Source organism: Anomalospiza imberbis, chromosome 18, assembly GCF_031753505.1.
Source record: "Anomalospiza imberbis isolate Cuckoo-Finch-1a 21T00152 chromosome 18, ASM3175350v1, whole genome shotgun sequence".
In the NCBI taxonomy this organism is placed as follows: domain Eukaryota; kingdom Metazoa; phylum Chordata; class Aves; order Passeriformes; family Viduidae; genus Anomalospiza; species Anomalospiza imberbis.
Window position 1 is genome coordinate 7,814,845 of NC_089698.1, and position 18,562 is coordinate 7,833,406.

Genomic DNA, 18,562 nt, shown 5'->3' on the forward strand with positions numbered 1-18,562 from the left:
CTCCCCACACCAAATACACATTATGTGACATTTACATTACAAGCCAGAGTTTCTCAAAGACACACGCTACCAAATTAATGCGTAATGATAGCTTATCACAGTCCTATACTTTCCCTACAAATGTAGCCTAGGCTAAAACACAACATATGGTGTTATTCAGAAGTTTCTTGTTTTGTAGTTACTTCATCTTTTTCAGTGCATAAGTTGATTCAAATATTTCTCTAACAAAAAAAAAAAAGGCACAAATAGAAACCCAATGTTATTTTTTGTGGTGCAGGCATTTAATGTCAGTTGCATATTATAGCAGCTTAAAATCCTGTGACTGCCACCTAAGGCACTATCTGAAATAAAATAAAAATTGTGACAAGTCTGTAGCCAAAGAAAAGTATCACCAAGGCAATAAACTCCTGACACACTATCTTTGGCAGTGGAGATACTCTTGCCTTTCACTGCTTCAGCCTATTCCCAGAGTGCTTTTATAGAGCGTTGTTTTAAAATCAGAATCATTCAGTGCCCAGATTTATAGCACAAGTGGAAAAATCATGCCAAGAGCCCGCCCTCCCTTTATTTTTTAACTTTTCTTTTTTTTTTTAACAAGCAGTTTTCTGTCATGAACACACCTATCTATCCGCTATTAACAGCGATTGGTGGACAGTTAACATGGGCACTCCAAACACCAGGGCCACATCAGCTTGTGCTTCAATTTTACAAGTCTCTAAAATAGGAATAAATGCAACTCAAGTGTGCAAGGAAGATTTTATATAAATATGAATAAACTGAATTTGAGAGCTTTGAAATTTTGATAGTGCCAGTGAAATCCTGCTACTATGAAGACAACCAGACTTTGCTCCCTTCTGTACTAAATAATTTTGAAATCTGTTTGCTGACTGTTTTTATAGTTACTGTAAAAGTGAGAGAACTTCCAAATTCACACTGCCTCAAGTATTTTTTACCACAGAGAATCTTACTGCAATTAGTCTGGTTTGTAATGGAAAACAGATGAAAGGAGAAGTTAAATCAAAACCTTGCCTCATATCTAAGGTGTTTTCATGCCATGCATCCCAAGAAGTTTTCCCAAAACCAACAACATTAAATTAAAAGCTCAAACATTTCTACCAGACCCAACAAATGCAGATTAAGCTGAAATTTAAATGGAAAGTGAAAAGATTTTTCCTTCTCCTCACCTGCCAAGTCTTCAAAGTTCAGGGCTCTGTGTTTCTCTTTCAACACTTAGCAGCAGAAACACCTAGGGTTGAGTGGAGAGATTTCCTCCTCACACTGGCATTATTCATTATTTCTGAAGTGTTGACAAATGTCTTCAACACTACACAACGCACACAAACAAGAGTCCCTGCTCCAACGAATTTACAGTCTGAGGTGTTATCTTTGTTCTGTTTTGGTATATCACCACAAATTTCAACAGGGTACCAAGTGAGCCCAATCCACCTTCCACCAGCAGTTTTCCACTGCTTTTAATAGGAGCTGGAACAACCCCAGTCAGACTAAGTTATAGAATTAGATATTGCAAGAGAGAGCAGAGTTCTTGGCACGTCTGCAAACAGCAAAAAAACCTGATTCTCAACAGTTTTGTTTGAAATTAAGTGTATATTTTAACGTTTTCACACATAATACATTTTGAGAACTTAAAGAGCTCCCTTTTCACTCTGTCTTTCAACCCCAGCAGTGCTACACATCAAGCAGCAGCAGGCAATTTCTGAACCAAGGCAGGCTGGCAGCTACAGTAACAGCTCCAGCTGGTGGAAGTTGGTGAAAGTTTTGGTTTATTTTGTGCTAAGCTTTCTGCCAGGATATTTCACACACTGGAAGTGTGTATTTTCTCTGACATTTCTGAGAGCCTCCAAGTGTTCCTGCAAATAGCCCCACAAATTTATTTCAAATTCAAACAGGCAATTTCTGCTTATCCAAACCTTTGCACTGAGTTGTTATCCATGCCTTTTCCCCAGCTGTACCCTGTGGAAGAGAATGCAGTCACACAGCCCTGTGCATTAACACACACAAAAGGCACATACACCTATTCACACCCAAAAGTCTTCACAAGGATAGCACCAACTGGAGATGTTGCCCTTCTGGCTTGTGCTCTAGCTGGGGCATGGATCCTTGTCAACATTCCTATGTAAACCAGACTGGATTTTAAATGTTGTCCAAATTAATTATTGCAGTTCAAGTAGCATTTCAAACCAGTAGTGAAACAATTTGAAGCTAAAAGCAGAAGGGACATTAGGAAAAAAAGCACCTTAAACCCACACCCACCACATGTGCTAGTTACTACTGATTCACATCATGCCGAAGCTCAGCACCGGCAAAGCCAAATGCCAAATGCCACAGCTCACAACATGCTGACCCACCACTCCATAAACCACGCTGAGTTCAGACAAAGATAATGTGAAATGACTGAGAAAACTTCACAGTTCATAGAGCATCTTCAAAGTCACATGCCAGCAGTGTCCCCACCCAAAGCCTTCTCCAGCTTACCTGGTGCTGTCTTCTGGTAGAGAGGGATCTGAAAGGGCTTTCCTGCTTCCAGCATTTCGCTGACCTGTTCTCCCTTCCAAACAGGACATGGCCAGCAACTGTTGTGAACATCCAGGCAAGATGCCAGGTGTTCCTCTCCTTCTGTCCTCCAGCTTACAAGCACTTCATGCAGTCATCTCTGCTTACAACCAGTATTTTCCTGATTTGCTCAGACATGTCCTCCTCCCTCTAAGATGAGAAGTCCAAGGGGTTTCCATCCATTTCCTCTACAGCTTTGCTCAGTCACTCAGCCACTATGGAAAACAAAAATCAAGATCATGAGACTTGTATACAATGGAACAGACAACTCGTTTGCCATAAGATGTGAAAGTACACCACAAAAGTTTGCTCTGACAATTCTTACATTCAGCTCAAACAAATTCCTCTCTGATCCTTTTTAATGGCATTTATTTTTCTTCTATTTCACTGATATTTCCAAAAGCTCCAAAACAAACATAGGCATAAATAGCTTTCATCAGAAAGTATTCAGTCTACTAATCTAGAAACACTGCTTGGGGATTTAATAAGGAAGCTGCTTGTCTATAGTGCATCAAAATACTTAATTTCCTGAACAAAGCTTTTCAATAATTATTAAAGTTTTAGCTTGTATTTAACTTCCTTCTTTTGAAAAGCTTTCTCAGTTTCTTCCTCTGATGTAGCATCACCCCATTGATTACACACCTCATGAAGAGCTGACAGGACCAGACACACTGCTCAACTCTGTTCACTGTATAATTCAAGACCATCTCTTTCCATCCTAAACTGATCTGTTTATTGTGGAACCACTCTGGGATACAAGCCTAGTATCAGACTGGTTATTTGAATAAGAAGGGGTTTTTTGCTACATCTATCAGATGGAAATGGAGTGTTCCAAGACGCATTAGGTTTAGGCTATTGTGAAAATGGGATCCACTGTGAAGGTCACATGCAATCTTAGTTTCTGAATGAATATAAAATTTTGGATACCCAGGTTGAAAGCACAAGTTCAAGTTTTATACAGAAGCTGCCTTCAGCTTGAATGAAATAAGAATTCCCAGGGAATGAAAGACTAGCTGATTTCCTTTATAAACCCTGAAAAGTCTTTGGGGAGAAGAGGCTTGGACTACACTTTCAACATCTAGAAATAACCTCCTCTTGCTCCCTTGTCTCCTACCTTCCACTTGCCCATTTCCCATAAAGGTCGTTTCCAAACACAATTGATTTGAAAACTCAGATTATTCTGTTAAAATTGCTGACTGTGTACTTGGCACCCTGAGCCAGATTGGGACAATCCCCTCAGGTCCTTTTACCAGCTAATTTATAGCAATTTTTGTCGAGACAAGGAGTTATGGTCTGTAAAAGGCTTGCTGTCAGCCTCTCATAACACCCCAGCACCCTGTCAGAAAAGGGACAGAGCCTGGGAAGAAAGTTTCAGCAGTGATCAGCTGGTTTCCAGATGGGTGGCCTTCTACAAGCTGTCCAACCCCATGGGTCCAATAAACCAGCCCCGATTTTGCACTTTAAAACAACAAAGATACAAACCCTCCACTACTCTCCAATAGGGTTTTATAAACACAGTCCCAGTCTCTGTGTCAAATTTATTAGGAAGAAATTCATTCTGCTGTCTCTCTCTTTGCATGCATGCGGCCAGCCCCTTTTGCTCCAGTTTCTCATTTTTACATGGGTGGAGAGACTTGTATCATGATTTACACCCTTCTGAGTTGTTTTCCCATCAGAAATAAAGAAGGGGCTAAACAAGTCAGAAATTTGAGGGATTGGCCTCTAAGGTATAAAACCACCCACATGAGGCAATGTTTGTTCTCAGTCTGGCATAAATTCTCCTCTTGTCTGTCCTCTCCACCTTAGCAAACCAGAAGAGCACATGATTCAAAAGGTACAAGGCTGATCAGCAGTGCCAGTAGTGAGGAAATGGCCCAGTTCAGAGCAGGAGAGCATCCTGCCCCTGGAACAGCACTGCCACTCTCCCAGTGCTGCTGCGCAGGGGCCTGGGTCTGCCTCAGCACCAAACCACAGATCACACCAAACCTGCACCTACAGACCTTCAGTTCCCTTCTAAGTACTGAAATCCGTACCAGCCTCTAGACAACTATTTATTCAGCTAATATGTCTGTATGTTTACATTAATTGTTGCATGCATAATTTTCCATGTATTTAGTGCAATTTCCCCTTTTACTTTCAGCTTATTACTCTTACTGGCATCACTCACTTCAGCAGTGCAAAGATTCACACTTGGCATTACCCTGAAGAGAGCCAGAAATGGCTGTTGTCACTCTTTTGCCTGGTAGGTGTCTCAGAGCCAATATTTAAGCTTTGGCCTTTCCTCATAAAGCTGCAACTTCAAAGCCAATTTTATTATTCTCTAAACTCAGTTCAAGAAACATTAGTACTTCTACACAGGAACCATTAGGACTGTTCTCTCAACTGTCCCATCAAGATGATGACCCTGATTATAACATGTTCAGAGACTTCCAAAAAGAGCAGAAAATAGAAAACATAATTGTAGGGGGAGAATGATTGTCTTCACAAAGAGTGAGTAAATGTCATATTTAATAAAGATGTTGTACTAAATTTTTAGGCATCATAAATGTCTGCTCACTAAAACTCATAATTATGGATGATCCTGGAATTTGAGTATGTAGGCTTTGTACTGAAGAAATTAGTAGAAAATATGCTAAGGAACAGAATTAATTGTAAATACATGATAATGATAGGTCTAGATCTCTTAGACCACTCTGAAGGATTCACTGTGTGTATGGGTAAGAATGAGCCAGCTGATACTGTGTAAATATATTATTTAAAAAAAAAAACCACCTTTTATTATGAAGGTCCCTTACAAAAGTTTCATAATGTTGTGAGAAGGAGACAGTTGATAACCCCATAATTTCTGTGATATATCTATTAGAAGAAAAATCCAGATTTGCTTGCCATGACTTGCAACTCCCTGAAGGCTTTGACCGGCTTCCCATGGACTTCACCATGGCCAGGATTTCACTCTCAGGTATGACTAAACCTTAAAGAAAAACATGTCCCACAAAAAATTACAGCATTTTTCATCAACACAAATCCTACCAACCTCAGCAGCACAGATAATATTTGTTAGAACAATGAATTTTCAGTGGGAGCCTACAGAAACCTCATGGAGTAGGATCAGGGTTATTATTACTTTTTTAGAGGTATAAAGTTCCCTCACTAGGTGTACTGAAAAGCAGAGCTCCTTCGCAAAGAAAGAATGCTTCACATCCACTGTTAATATGCTTTCACTGCTGAGGCTCAGCCACAAAAAGTGAATATCCATCTTTCCTGTGAAGCTCTGCCCATCTGCAGCATTTGGCACAGATTTTAAAGTACAGTAGACTCCAGTTTTCCAGGGAGCAGCCATCATTCCTGTGCTCCCTCTAGAGTGACTACTGGAAGCCAAAAGCATTTAAGCAAAGCTAGATAAAATCAGCAGCGCCCAATGTGGGTTCTTTCTGGTTTCCTGCAAGTAAACAGACATGTTTACAAGGGGCTGTACATTCACATCAATCATAAGGTGACTTTGTTTACAGTAGAGGAATTTCCTGCAGGCTTTTGCTGTCCTGGTTTCTTTCTCTTTGTATTTACTTTTGTTCAAATGCAATTTAAAAAAGCCATAGGTACTCCAGCTCAATTCAAAACGTGACACACTGAAATCTGAAGCAGGCTATAATTCATGCCCAGATTTAGTTGTTCTTTTTCTTGTTTGTTTGTTTAAGCTAACACATGCCTCTGCATTAAAAAGCCACTTTTCTCTACCCATCCAATTCATCTATACCTGGAAAAAGGCAGATTTAATTTATCACTCCATTAAGAACTGCTTTTCTCATCAAACCTACAAAACAGCAGAAGGCCACCTTATATAGGGATCAGGTTTATAATTCAGGCATCTAAGAGACAGATTCCTCAGAGGAATTAAAGTAAAAATGTTAGTGAATGCAACTGAAAGACCGGTATTAATAGCACCTGAGCTGCCAGGATTAAGGACTTCTGCTGCCATGAATCAGAGTGAACTATTTCTCCACCACTTCACTGAATAAAAATTTATTTCAGTGGGGATTTAATTTGAAGAAACACTACAGAATTTGGCTGCAAAGATCAGGGAAACATGTTGGTGGTTCTGAGATACACGGACACTTTTGATAAAAAGTCATGAACCAAAAGTTCACTCTGCTTAAGCTACCGGATACAGACAGGAAAAGACTGCAGCAGTTGGGCAGACATTACACCTACTATGATGGCACAGATCCTACAGCTGCTCCATCAGCCCCCTGTGATGTGCTCCCTCTGCCTGTTTGCTCTCCATTCTGCTGCATGGTTCAACCACACTTCAGGTCACTCTGAATTATTAGCCCTGAGTGCAAGTGTGCACTAAGAGGTCAAACACAGGAAGGGCCAGGAAAGGACACTCCTTTAACACACAGGCTTTAGGAGGCAAGGCACATCCTACCCCCAAAGGCTACAAAAGAGAGATGCACAAGAATATGAAGAGCAGAGCCAGAGATTTGCCAGGAAGGAAGTAGATTGGTGTTTATGAGTGGCAGAAGAGGGAAGTAGACCTCCTGTTGCTGCTGAGAGGCTCAGTTGCACAAATGGGAGCCCACATGAATATAAGACTTCTGGAATTTCTTTTCAGTAGTTTCCAATGCACAAGCCATGATTCAGTATAAAAATCAGCCTAGTACAGGTTCTCTTTGTTAGCATCTGTTAGCAAGAATGTCAGCTAATCAATACATTTTTATTGCCAGATACCTACAGGGCTGGAATAGACACTATTTCTGACATTATGTTCAGTGTTCTTCTTACACCTCATTTTCCTGGAAGCTGTTTTCATTCACCTTGTGTGGCATCATTATTCATCTTCACTGATGCTTATCTACCTCCATAAATTTGCAAAAGGCCATCCAGGGAGCTGAGACCCTCTGGACAGGGAACCAAACTCATGTAGCTAACTGTCTCTTCCTCACCACTTCGTGCTTTCAGACTGTCACCTGAACTTGGGTTGGGCTTTGGCTCTTCATGGTGGTGGGGACCTTTGTAGTTGACTTGCAATGTCCCCACAAAGCAGTTTCCCTGCTGTAGGTGACAAGAGGCAACAGCCAGGACTTGGCAATACGCAACAAAAAAATCTTCCCAAAGCTGTAATCCAATTTACAAGCAGCTCCTCTTACTACATTTGTGTGTCACAGGTGAATAGAGCCATGAGCTATATCTGTTAGCAGCTCCTGCTGCAACCAGACTTCTGCAGAACTATTTGGCACTCTGAAGAATACATTAGCAAGCCTGGAACTGCCTCCTGGAAACTTCCCAGCCTCTCTGTTTGCTTCTCCAGACAGACACCTCTTCTCCCATTCCAGATACCTGCATTTTTGTCTCCCATATACTGGCAGAGCCCTGGGTTCCTCAGTGCTTTGTGCTTTTGAGGAATCCTGGCTGCACACTCACAGGGCAGAGATAAACTGGCACGTGGTGCTTTTCTGTTCCACAAGTGCTGTGTCCCAGGAGGATGAGCAGCATGAAGAGCAGGACACTCTGAACCTACTGGGGAGCCCAGTAACCGCTTCCTGCTGACCTCATGGCAAGTCACTCATTTCTCAGGGTCCTGTCCTGCACCTCAGCTATTGAACTGCCTGAAACAGCACCTTAAAGTTACAAGCTCCAAGCTTTATGCCTCTGCTCTGCTTTTCATGTTTCCTTTGATACTATGGCCAAGTCACAGTCTTTGTGAAACTGTGTCCCAGCCTGGATGCAGGTTCTCCTTCAGCAAGGAAAAACATGAATGTTGTGACACCACAGGGGGAGACAACACCAAAATTTTTCAAAGATGTCCACTGCAGTCAGAGAAGCTACAGAGAGCAAGATCTGTCTCTTGTAACATGCTGGTGAAACCAAGCACCCACCGTGCTGTGTCATTTGCACTAATGCTCCTCACTCTATAAACAATAGTTACTGGTGTGTGGGCCATAGTCAGTAGAATAAGTACCAAGCATATAGGATATACCACCTCCAAGTTAGTATCTGAAGGGAGTAAAATTCAGGTGAAATTCAACAACTCTCATTTCAAATCAAGTGAATAAGGCTATATCATTAAAAGGAAGGGGGACATAGACAACTGTGCCATGCACACTTTGGGAAACACATCAGTATCAATGGTATCTTGGAATAATATATTTAAGAGAATTATTTTAATTCTGAATACTGTCTTGCCTCAGGATCAGTTTCTATTTGTCCCAAGACATGTTGAAACAATAAAGAACATTTTCTCACCAAGCCCCTGCAAAAAATTTTCTCTTAAGGGTTTAAAAAATTGGCAAAAAGCCTTCTGCAAGAAAAGTGGAAATACTCTTTATTGCAAAATCATCACACTCCCTCAAAATGTGCATACAGATATTGGCAACTTAAAAAAACCTCACATTTAAAACAAGATCCTTTTCTGGTAAATACAATGACCACTCTGCCTTAAATTTTAGAAAGGGACAACATCAAGCAAAACTTCCCAGTGTAGTACACAAATAGATGATTTCTGTAAATACTTACACTGATGAAGCATGTGCTGTATTTGACAGGTAGGTTGTGATATGTTTGCTTAGCTGCAGGACAACGAGATTCTTTAGCTTCTACGTGCTAGTACATTCCAAAGGATCATCAGGTATTTTGAACGTTTAGAAATATCCAGGACATCACAATGAACACCCAAGTGTTTGGCATTTGCCTTACATCAACTGACTTAATAAGTCATCTGAATAAACCTGCATGTACATAAACCTCAAATGAGCTGATCAAAATGAGGAGCTACTTTGCATCATGCCTGGCTGCAGCTTTAAATTCTTCAAAGGAATCTGGCTGAAGTATAAGAAAAGAGGCTTACTTCTTCTCTGAACCTCTTTAGAGCAGTATCTGCCACACAGAAGATACTGAGGGAGAAGAAACACATCCCTAGCATCCCATGTCCCAATATTTTGGATGGAAACACTAGGCAGTAGCCTGAAATTCATCAGACTTCAGAAGGAAAAATGTGACTTACATCAAGGTCTTTTTTTAATTACTCTTCTACTGTAGAGGAAGACCATAATGGCTGTTGAGCAATATACAGAGGCTCTATGGAATAGCAATGAGTACAAGGACTTGCTGTGGGTCTCTTTGGCAGTGCCTGTCACAGTAGCTCAGAGCTAGCCAACAGTGGGAGGAGAAAGAAAATGAATTTCAGTGTATCAAAAAAAAAGATCCTGCAGTTATTACCATCCTGAGGCATCCCTGACACAGAGTGGGCTCACTGCAGGAAAAGAAAAAGCAGCACAATGAACTGACACCCTTTGTATCATGTACTCAAAGCCTACACAGGAAACACAGATGAAGCCTCGATAGTTTGCAGGCTCCCAGAGGAACCCTGCGTGCCAAGAGGAGGGGGTTCATCTATCCTATAGACAGGTACAATGTGCACTAGGGATAGGGGTAACAAGGAAGAAAACTTACTGAACTCAAAGCAATGAAATCACTGAGGAATGGCTTCCTTGTCCTTGCATCCCATGTGAGGATAAACAAAGTCTCTTCCTCTCTTTATTCACAAGTATCCCAGTGAGCCTGCGTTATTTATTTCATCAGAAAAAGCACAGCTTATGCCATGAAGAAAAATGAGCTACAACTGGAGGTGTTTTTCATGTTAAAGCACAGTGGGCAGCAGTAGACACCTAGGTATTCAGTATTTCTCCTCCCTGTAAGAAAAGGGTTTCTACAACTTTTTAAGAAAAGCAGAAGAATCCTCAGCATTCCAATCTCCTTGTCATTGTTCACAGTGAATATTTGCGTAACAAATCCTGCATACCTGAAATTTCCTTACCCAGGCTATGTGCATGCTCACACCTGACAGCAGTTCTGCTATATTTGCTGCCATAAAGATTGCTTGGCAGACATTGGAGATACAGCAGCAAACTCAGCTATCGTTCTGTTATAAGGAATCCAATAAATTCTAATGTAAAACGTAGTCAAGTGTTCTTCCTTTCCCTGCTCGTGATTAAAAGGAGCAGACCTCCCTCACCTCCCCATCTAGTAAAACCATTTGTCTAATGCACTGGGGGGTGTGGCACAACCATTTGTACTGTCCTTCAGCATCAATTCAGAAAAGTGTTTCAGCATATGATTAAGGTCCTCTGAGTACAACATCAAAGGTAAGCAAATGCCCAAGGACACTGCTGACCTGGCTGTACCATTGAATCAAGATTTTTAGCTGTCAGGCTTTGAATGAGCATCTTGCTGGTGCGCCCTGGTCTCACGGCATGGGCAGCAAACAGAAAGCAGCACTAGGGCAGAGCAGTGCTGATGAACATAAAAGAATAGCATTAAAGCTAGGAAGGAAACACTTAAAGATTCAAATCACAGGATGAAATGTAGGTAGCAAGAGACATCACAGCTAACAGGAAATGTTTTAAAGCCTCCTCAGTATCAAGACAATTGGACCACTATGGTCCCTTCCAACCCAAATAATTCTGTGATTCTGAGGAAGTGAGAAAAGAAAGTGCTGGTGGCTTGCTCACCTTCTCTCAGGTCTTTGATCCCTGAGCTCAGAAGGAAAACTGGAGTGGAGCAGGGAACAACCAGTCCAGGGTGCTTCTAACCCTCATGTCCACTTCTAACCCTGTCCTGCTGCCACATAGACAAGCTGATGTGGCATAAAGGCACAGTGGAGCACAATTCAGAGGCAGTGTTGGACTCCTGGGGGCAGAAGATGATCACTCGTGCTGTGCTGCCAACCACTCCTGGGATCCCCTCCAGAGCTCTGCTTGCCCTGTGGAACCAAGAAACTGATGTCTCTGGGCACCCCACACAATTAGCTCCGTGTTTTGGGGTGATATGCCCTAGGAGAGCACACACCTGCAAATACACTCCTCAAGGAGGTAAACAGAATAGGAAAGCAGATCTCCACTAGAAAGCAAAAAACCTCCTGATAATAAGCTGTGACTGAAGTGAAATTCTCTTTATGTAAAGCCATGTGATATCCAAAACCAACCCAACTGTTCTTCATTTTGATCTTTACCAGGAATTATTAGCACCCCTCCAGGAGAAAATCCACCTCCTGTATTCTGTTTCCAGCTGGCTCCAATTCACTCATATTCTAAATGTCCCACTGGATTCTTCTAACATTTTATAAGGTGTCAGCTTAAATTCCTGTAAGCCATGGCCCCATCTATGGCTATTAGCATACAGTATGAAAAACAATATTTGGGAACAGGAGAGCCAAACTGTGAAAGTGCAGTCTCTAAATATGGCTGCAGCTTCAGGAAGGAGTTTGCAAATGTCCAGAGATTGGGCTGCTCTCATGTAAACCAGGTCACTTAGACATCAGATCTCCTGATGTGTAGGAGCTTGAAAGAAGCAGGGAGAAGGGGAATATGTGGAGCTACAAAAAGCCTCCATTTGAAACAACTGCCAGTGTACATTTATCTTGAATATGTCTCCAACAGAAGAAAATCAAAATAAATAATCTCCTGTGTCTGCTTGGCTCAGGACATAATAAAAAGTGGCAAAATTTCTCTCTATTAATACAGACTATTAGGTTTCTTGTCCCAAGAAAATGGAGGATCCCCTGCTACATAAATGCTTGTTTCTGATAGCAATTGGTCAGATAAAAATGGGGGACTGATTGAAGAATTATTTGGTGAAATCTGATGCCTTCTTTTCTGTTGGGTGCAGCCGAGGGCCAGCTGGCTGGTACCTTAACTCTCCCCTACCTAAGCATCTTGACAAATGGGTTTTTTAACAGCCCTAGTCCCTCTGGAGGGAGATTTTCTGCAAGAGCATGCAGTGATAGAACAAGAGGGAATGGCTCTAAACTGAGAGGGCATGTGTAGATTAGATATTAGGAAGAAGTTCTTCCCCAGGAGCGTGATGAGACACTGGCACAGGCTGCTCAGGAAGCTGTGGCTGTCCCATTCCTGGAAGTGGTCAAAATTAGGTAGGATGGGGCTTGGAGCAATCTGGTCTAGTGAAAGGTGTTTCTGCCCATGGCAGGGGGGTTAGAACCAGATGGTCTTTCAGGCCTAGTCCAACCTAAACCTTTCCATGACTCTGTGATAATAAATCAGGAAATCTTGTCTCAATTAACATCTCTCTAAACTGGAGGGGAGTGAGAATAGGGAGAAAGTTTAAGTCTTGGAGAAGATCCAGGGATTATACACTCAGTGTAATACAACAGAGTGAGAACCAGATAAACCTAATAATGAAGTAATCATTAATAACAAATCTGTTGTAGCTTTAGCAACAACATATCATCTGCTAGCAGCCTCAGTTTAAAATGCTGTATGTACAAGACCCTTCCGCATGCCAGATTTTGATTTCTTCTCTCAGTCACATTCAAATACAGTAGCCCCTGAAACTACCTTACCCCAAAGGAAACCACAACTTTAAAGTGCAAGCTATGAATATCCCCATAGCTACAATGATTCTCAGCAGCATTTGGCATTACAGCCAAGGTCATTTATTCACCAGCTAGTAAGGGATCGTTAGTGACCTATAAGTGCAAGTCTATTACAAACCTGTAGGTCTTAAATGAGCTAACAGTACATACCGTCTTCAACCTTTTAGGGTAAGTGTGAAGATGCCTCTTAGATCAGATCCTCAAGATAGCCTAGGGATGCTGATGCACTCAGGTTTGAGATTCATGCCAAAACAACACCAAATAAAAATGCTGTGAAAAAAATCCAGTGTCAGAGTGTCTAGTTGGGAAATAAGAGTGCCAAAACCACAGCTTTTGGAAATTGCAGACCTATTTAAGGATTGTATGTGGGACACTGTACAGAAACACTCTTATTGCCAAACAGTAGAGAACTAATAAATGTTTCAAGTAGGATGAACTTAAGCTTATCTCCATTTTTTGTTGTTGTTGGGAATAACGTGATAAAGTGATCTTAATGGATACATTTCCCATGAGTGTCTTGGATTGCATCTTTATACTCTAGTGTACGGTTATTGATGAGCAGTATTGTATCTGCAGTTCTTCCCATCTGGGTGCAAAATCTGCACTTGCCATATTTGGAAGCTGAGTAGAAAGCCAGTTGACCATCTCCCCTCCTTGCCCTCACAGGATGCCCCTTTATAGCCCAGCAATCACCAAGCACTAGGCTTTACCTTTAACGAGTCACTCCTCTTGACTCAAATGTTTGTAAAGTTTCCCATTAGCCCATTTTCCTCTGTTTCACACCACCAGTATTTGAGCTCCTAGTAAACTGAACCAAAGAGACATTCAAACATGACAGATCATCTCAGGATACTTTATATTTAGAAATCAGCCTCAGGCTACAACAGTTCCTGAGATTCCTACCTCCCTTCAGACCCAAGTTTATAATGTATACTCTATGAATCACTTTAATTTCAAATTAGCACTGCATAGTCCCCAAAAGCCACAGAGAGGAATGAGGCTTCCACTGAGCCAAAAAACCCACACATGTCAGGAAAACATGGCCCTAACCATACATAAAATCAAATCAGAGTTGTTCTGGTCATTGGAAAGTTGTTCTCACAAATACTTAGGTCTTCCCCCCGACCCCATACATTTTATAATTAATTGCTTGCTTTTATTTAACAAAATACTTTTCTCACACTCTACCTTCAAGGTTACCCTACTCCAGTCTAACGTGAGCTGGCAAAAGATAAACACGAGCTGCCCACAAGATAAATCTAGGGAGGAACACACTCCATAGTAAAATCCTCCATTGCATCTGTTCCCTTCACATGAACAACTGCTGCAATCTGGTATTTCTGTTCCAAGATATTTATGTGTTTCACACACCAGTGGGAAGCGATTAGGGAAAGCAGTACGACGCTGCAAAGTGCTCACCAGCTGAACCATGCGTGTGTGGGACGATCAGCTGTCAGTCTGAAACCACATGGATTTTGTTACCTGTTGCCCCTGTGCAACACAGTAATCAATATTAAGGGATTACACTCTAAGAACATGAGTGGGGTTCAGTTTTCTCTAAGTGACCCAAGCACATGCTCAACGTGTTTGTATGAGGAGATCAAGTGAAAGATCCATTAGACAATAAAGCAGCACAAGCCCACGTTCCTGTGGGCTGAAATCAAGGGCACATTTTCAAGCACTGAGTAGGCTAAAGAAACTTGATGCCATCTGAAACACCCCTCAGCCAGTGTGTGCTGGCTGGATAGAAAATTCTTATTATCTTCTTATCCTGCTTTGTTCCTTGCTAGATTTTTGTGGTCTCAATAATAAAATAGCAAAGTATCATCCCAGTCAGAAAAACTAAAGTGCCACCCCATGTTTTCTTTATGAAGTGCTTCATGTATTTGCCTCCAGTAGCTTTTTCATAGAAGCTAAGGATATTCATGGGGAGAGGCATAGCGAAACCAATCTGTGTCTGGAAAAGTTGATATGCTCCTTACTTGCTTACTTGTTGTAACCTGAAGCCATTGCCTTCTTTTTTCTCCCCCCCCCCGCTTTTTTTTTTTTTTTTTTTTTTTTTTTTTTTTTTTTTTTTTTTTTTTTTTTTTTTTTAATTACTAGTACATATTTGAGACCTGAGCCAAAATGATATAAGAAGGAATCCTGCTGTGGCTTTGCTGATTACTTGAACAGGTCCTTTGATGGCAAAGGACCCGTGCTGATAGCAGAGTATAAGACAATTTCAAATCGGGCCATAAAGCAGGAAAAACAGATGACTGCTGAAAAAAAAAATCCTAATGTAAATGCATGTGGTGGTCTACTACTGCAGTGTAACCCCACGTGCTCTGGTAACTCCTTGTCAAGGAGGCTGCAGTGCTTTAAAACCTTTCATGAGCTAAACACTGCAACATCCCATGGAAATAGGGAGGTATCCTTCACTTTGTAATCTGGTAGAGAGCTGATGTCTGATCCCACACCTGTGAGGTTGGGAACTCTGATCCCAGCAGGACCACACGATGCCCATCCAGGAAGCCACTGACAGCACTGGGACCAAGCCTGCAAATCCCAGCCTTTTCCCTAACCAGCAACACAGTCCTTCCTCCAAGATGAAGGAAGAAAATAGACAAAGTTAGGTTGATAGGCTAATCTGATGACAGGTGCTGTGCTGAATTCCCACATTAGACAGTGATCACAATAATAATTCTCTACTGAATGCACAAAAATATTAATAATGCATTTCTTTTAGTAAATATTTAAAGCATAGTCACAGAGTGTCAGACCTGAGTGCTCAATTTTATGATTTTGTCTCCAAACCCATGACATTAATATTAGGATATCATAACTTGTTGGGTTGTTGTTTCTCTTAAGTTTGCTTCCTATTTCTGAGCCTTCAGTCTTGTTTTCCAGCTATTACTTTTTTCCTATGACAAGCAGGTTAAAATCTGTCTTGGTTTCTGAAGGCTGAGATTCCCCATTAATTACATGCATGGCTCTAGGAAATACACCAAATATCACATAACTTGGCATTCTTACCATGTTTCATGTTCAAAGCACTTAGCAAAATTCACTTAATGGGTCCTGCTAGCACTGCTGTATTTGGAGTTAGTGCAAAACAATTGCTCTGAGCAGGATTTGGCACCCTGACATGGCTCTTTGGAGGGTCAGGTCCTAAGCAAGATTTCTCAGGGTCTTTGGAGAACTCATAACTGGGACTACAGTTTTGGATTCCTCCTGTCCCAAAAGCACATTTCTCTTATTAAAGATTTTAGCACTCAAACAGAGCCTCATCCGCTCCTGAGCATCTGTTTACACAGTCTAGATAATTTTTGATTAGTTTGTGACTGACATACACCTCTAGCCAACCCCACAGTAATAAAGCAGTATACCATATCAATAAAAACAATGCACAAAAAAGGTTTTTAAATTGAAATATCACACACCTCTGAAAGATCTGGGAAGAAACAAAGCACAAAATGGCAGCTCTTGTTTACACACCTACCTTTCTTTCCCATCCACTCACCCAAAATTTTAACAGAAGTGTTTATTTGGAGAAAGAAAAATTAAAAGCTATTAGGTTAGAGATGCACACTGGGGATTCAGAGGGCCCTGATCTAGGAACAGGAAAGGTCTCATTGTACCTGGAGAGCCCTTTTTCCTTTCACTGCTAATTCCCACTCTTGGACATCCCTTCTGGAAGGCTTTCTGAGTTTGGTAGTGTTTGCACTGCTTTGAAATGCAAGTCTCCCTCTTTGTTTGTTTTTGAAATGGTTTGAAAGGGAGGAGCAGACGTCCTTGGCTACTAAAGCTGAGCTTTCCCAAAACACAAGCTGCTGCTCTTTGTTTGCTTCTCGTTAATTAGCTGTGTGTCTAATTAGTGACAGGTTCCCTTTGGCTTTCCTGAAACCAAAGCCGCTCCATGTCAGTAGAGGTCCATCAGGGGACTTGTCAGTGACCGAATGGTTTCCAGCTGCTCTGGGGCTCTCCTCAGAAGCACGGTGCACACACACTGCCACTTACCCCGAGGGACTGCTGATAGCCCTGACAAAGGAGATACCAGTCACTTTATCTGCACTCAACCCCTGATTTCAGGCAGGTCTAATCTGTAATATCCTAATCCACATCACACCCTAATTCACATCACATCCTAATTCACTGTGGAGACAGTTTCACAGCAGGATAGGAAACAGGGGATAATTTTCTAACCCTCTCCTCTAATCCACTTTCCCTTCCCAGTGTTTTGCTCTCTCACTTTGGTCGAGATTCACCTCAGTTATTGCAGTCCAATAACACTAAGTTCACCCAAGGGTGAAAACTACTTTTCAGCTGCACAGTGCATCACTCAGCTTTCAGGGCACTCACCATAGGATACTGTTATTGCAGTTTGTTTATTTAAACTGAGGTGAGCTTGGCCTACTACCAGCTTTAAATTTACCTTTTTGGGGGCTCATTGAAAAATCCCTTCAGCTGTACACGCTGGTGTGAGAAAGAGGGAGGACACAGACTTGCACCATCCCAGGGGACCACTGAGACTGTTTCTCCCCCACGAACATGCTTCCTGCTCTTCTCTGCTCACTTCCCCCCTACGGGTTTCCATCAGCAGATCCCTAAAGAGAGAGGAGTTTATTTAATTCCCTACTGATGTCAGATCCTGTTGGTGCCAAAATGATTGATGGGCAAGCACCATGACTGACGGGAAGATGCGCTTTCAATTAGCACTGTGTGGGCCCCTTCCTCTCTCTTCTCTCTCCCCAAAGTCCCTCTGGGGCAGTGCCCTCATTGCAGGGTTTCTCTTTGTACCAGAATTCTGTATTCCCTAGCCTCTCTTATATCAGCAACACCATTTTACAAATACATGGCTTATTTTAAACTGGGCGAAGGTGAACATGGGATTGTCTTGGACATTAAACAACCCCGAAACCCATCAACCCCTGGACACCAGAGAAGACATTTCTCCCAAAAGCCACAGGGTTCATAGCATTTTATTGAAAACTTCTCTGAAACCCAAGGTCTGTGAAACATGGCACATGACAGCTCCAGGGAGTCATGGAGCCAAGAGAAAAAGCATAATCATTACATGGTTTTGACTCCTATTTTGCAACAATCACTCTAATAATGGACTACATACAAAAACTGGGATTCTTCCTATGAAACACTATCAAATGCAAGGGAGACGATAATACCTCCTATTCACTTTCTTGTTTCTGCAGAACTTGTAATATCTTACCTGTTGCTCTCATTCTTGGTTAACAAATCCAACCCCTGGCACAGCTATTTGTGCAAATACGATGGCATAAGAACACCAAAAGAGCATTTTCTTTTCACTTTCTCAAAGGTGATTTGTGTTTCTTTCCAAGTTGCACTAGAAATAATACAGTTTCCTGGAAAGATTTTCCTGCACCAAGATTTTCCATGAAGAACAAACAGTACAATCTAAACATTGACTGCAGCTCAGAAGACTGAAACCATTTTCCTGTGTCAGAGTTTTAGCAATAGCCAGATGCTGATGAACAGCAGGTGCCAACAGAAAACAGCTCTGAGCTCACATGCTCTTCACCAGCCAAGTCCAAAGCGTGCAGCAAGGCTATTATTTCACTTCCCACAGTAAAGGTGATCTAGTCAGTA

At 41.7% G+C, this 18,562-nt stretch overlaps 1 long non-coding RNA gene across 1 annotated transcript in view; it reads right to left on the reverse strand.

The window, feature by feature from the left end:
* Positions 1-265: 265 nt before the first annotated feature.
* LOC137484727 (uncharacterized) overlaps positions 266-18,562 on the reverse strand; it is a 36,070-nt gene continuing 17,773 nt past the window's right edge. The window contains exons 3-4 of the long non-coding RNA XR_011004997.1: positions 2,494-2,786; positions 266-1,246 (exon numbers count right to left, since the gene is read on the reverse strand). This is a non-coding gene — a long non-coding RNA (uncharacterized lncRNA). The remainder of the gene's footprint in view (positions 1,247-2,493; positions 2,787-18,562) is intronic.